Source organism: Octopus bimaculoides, chromosome 5 (assembly GCF_001194135.2).
Source record: "Octopus bimaculoides isolate UCB-OBI-ISO-001 chromosome 5, ASM119413v2, whole genome shotgun sequence".
NCBI lineage: Eukaryota > Metazoa > Mollusca > Cephalopoda > Octopoda > Octopodidae > Octopus > Octopus bimaculoides.
The window spans coordinates 97,613,858-97,617,303 of NC_068985.1; the positions used below are offsets into that span (position 1 = coordinate 97,613,858).

A 3,446-nucleotide genomic window follows, 5' to 3' on the forward strand; every position below is an offset into this window, starting at 1 on the left:
CACACACACACACACACACACACACACACACACACACACACACACACACACACACTCACACACACAAAATGCGATACGTATTACTTAAAGCTTCGTGGGCGCAGAGCACTTCCGAACTATCAGCAGATTCTTTTGGAGATAGTATTTATTTCCGAACAACTGAAGACGTGAATGTGTTCTACGCCCATGAAGCTAAGTGAAAAACTCAGTGAAAAACAAAATGAAGTTGAGTGAAACTTATAACTCCACCAATGGAGTGCTACTTTCTTTTATTTGTTCATTCACTCCTGTATACAATCTGGTGTAGGACAAAATAATGGAAACACCTTACAATTTCAAACAAATTCATTTTAATATGGGTCAGGATTGCCTTTGGCAGTAATTACAGTTTGAATTCTGCGAGGTATGGACTCGTACAAAGTTTGAATTGTTTCCAAAGGAATTTTTGTCCATTCTTCAGCTAAAACAGTCTCCAGTTCTTGTAGTGATGATGGTGGAGGATATCGACTCCTTACATGTTTTTTCTATAAATGCAACATAAATGTTCAATAATATTGAGATCTGAGGACTGTGGTGGACAGATAAGATGTTCAACTTCACTAGAATGATTCTCGTGCCATTCAGTAACTACTTTAGCTGTGTGAATTGGTGCATTATCATCCTGAAAAATTGCGTTTCCCTCCGGAAACAGTTCCGCAAACATAGCATGAATTTGATCAGATAAAATGCTTAAATAGTCTTGACTATTAATTCTGCCATGAAGGGAAACCATTGGGCCGGTGGGTTTCCAAGATATAGCCCTCCCAGATCATCACAGATCCTCCTTCATGTTTAACAGTTGGAAGAAGGCAGTCTGGGTGATCGGAAACAAAGTAAAGGATGGCTCATCCGAGAAAATAACATTATTCCACTGCTCTGGGGACTAAATCTGTAGGTTTTTACTCCACTCTAAACGCTTTGCAACGTTTGTTTTTGAAAGTAGTGGTTTTCTGATTGCAGCCTTCTCGAGAAATCCGACTTTGTGCAGCTCCCGGCGAACAATTTTTGTAGAAACTGAGTTCTTGAGGTGGTCATTAAGCCCTGCAGTAATTTTGGGAGCTGTGCTTTTGTGATCCTTTCTAACAATTCGCGTAAGAGTCCGACGGTTCCAATCTGAAATTTTTGGCTTTCTTCCGGAGTTTTGTTTCAACGAGGTGGTCTTTTCCTCTTTCTCAAAGGCTGTCATTACTTTCGAGACAGTACTCCTTGATACACCAAACATTTCAGCTGTTTTCGTTACGCTAGCACCTGCCACACGAGCACAAACAATTTGATCTCTTTGAAAGTTCGATAGATCTGTGATTTTAAAGAATTTTAATTACCTTTTTCTGATGATATCTGAAAAGAAACAGCAATTTTAGCAAAACACATTAAGCAACACTAATAATAAATTAAAAAACATAAAAATAAACATGTTGTTGACGGTTTTATAGATATTTCAAAATTATGATGCTACGATGCTAGGTGTTTCCCCCGTATATACATACATATTGGTTTCAAATTTTGGTACAAGCCCAGAAATTTCATGGGAAGGATTATGCCAATTACATCAAGCCCAGTATTCAACTGGCACTTGTTTTATCGACCCTGGAAGGATGAAAGGCAAAGTGTCCTCCTCAGTGGAATTAGGATTCAGAATGGATCAAATGCCGCTAAGCATTTCCCCCCGGTGTGCTAACGATTCTGCCAGCTCGGCCACCGTATTTATATTCATGCATTTTAAAATGTTAAAAGGTTACAAACGAGTAAATATGTATTAAAAAAAAGAAAGAAGATAAGATGAATATGCTTAGAGAATATTATCATGGAAAATAGAAAAGAAATATATACCGGTTTCGTTTAAGACGACTTCTTCATGCTGGAGTGAACTGTAATGAAAAATTGAAATAAATAAAATCAAACTTTCATATCAGTTCTGAAAGTTCATATTTTTCTCTTAAAATCACATGGTGCTGTATCTTTTACATGAAACACACACACACACACACACACACACACACACACACACACACACACACACACACACACACACACACACACATTTAAAAATAACTAACGCAGGAGTGGCTGTGGTGGTAAATAGCTTGTTTACCAGCCACATGGTCCCGGGTTCATTCCCACTGCGTGGCACCTTGGGCAAGTGTCTTCTGCTATATCCTCGGGCCGACCAAAGCCTTGTGAGTGGATTTGGTAGACGGAAACTGAAAGAAGCCCGTCGTATATATGTATATACATATATATGTATGTGTGTGTATATATATATATATGTTTGTGTCTGTGTTTGTCCCCCCCATCATCGCTTGACAACCGATGCTGGTGTGTTTACGTCCCCGTAACCTAGCGGTTCGGCAAAAGAGATCGATAGAATAAGTACTAGGCTAACAAAGAATAAGTCCTGGGGTCGATTTGCTCGATTATAAAGGCGGTGCTCCAGCATGGCCACAGTCAAATGACTGAAACAAGTAAAAGAGTAAAAGAGAGTACCAATTGAATGCTCCGCGTACCGGATGCTAGCAAGTTTATGGAGTCATCAGGAGAGAACGACGCTGTTTCGGGCCTTGCTTCTCGACGGCGTCATTGCGCACCGAACTCCCTCACTGAAATGAGGCCCCCGCCTGCTAGATCAACTGGTTATCAGATCCTTCTAGCCATTACTCATCGTTATTTTCTTAAGGATATTTCTACACAAATTATAGCCTGCACTATAATTTCTGGCTATAATTTCTGTAGAAATAACATAACAAAATAATGTAATAAGTACTTCTAACGCAGCAGGACGTAGTGTTGACTTATAAAAACATTAATATACGTTATGGTTGTATAACGAAATACCACGTATCTACAAGTCATTATTGCTCATCGCTTCTTTTTAACCAAATCCAGCAGCTTGCTTTTTCCATTGTAGTTTGGATATCTTTCATGGTGGCATTTACTTTACGATGAGTTAGGCCTGACGATAACAACAGTCGCCTTACACTGTGTCCAACGAATCCTCTACATCCAGCTTCGATTGGAAAATGCTCCGCTTCCTAGCCTGCGTTTTCACATTCCTCGAGGTGGTTTTCATAACGGTTAATCTTTCGATCCCGAGTGGCGTCCATGTTACCACTTTCCTTCTTTCACATCATATGATATCTGGTTTCTTCGTAACTGAGATGGGAAAGATTCTTTGGCACCCGGGTAAATCTGCAGCTACCTCCCAATAGCCGTTCCACTTTGCATCGCTCACAGGAAGTTTCTTCTTCTTCTTCAAACGAATCTGTTGTCCTGAGCGCACGTACGTAATGAAATCTCTGGTTGGTTCTTTCAGTGTTTAGTTGTCACAGTTGATATATATGGGTGTGTGTGTGTGTGTATGTGTGTGTGTGTGTGTGTGTGTGTGTGTGTGTGTGTGTGTGTGTGTGTGT

General features: G+C 40.0%; 1 long non-coding RNA gene across 1 annotated transcript in view; it reads right to left on the reverse strand.

The window, feature by feature from the left end:
* LOC128247855 (uncharacterized) overlaps positions 1–3,446 on the reverse strand; it is an 88,112-nt gene that overhangs the window by 20,419 nt on the left and 64,247 nt on the right. Inside the window, exon 2 of the long non-coding RNA XR_008264179.1 lies at positions 1,870–1,907. This is a non-coding gene — a long non-coding RNA (uncharacterized LOC128247855). The remainder of the gene's footprint in view (positions 1–1,869; positions 1,908–3,446) is intronic.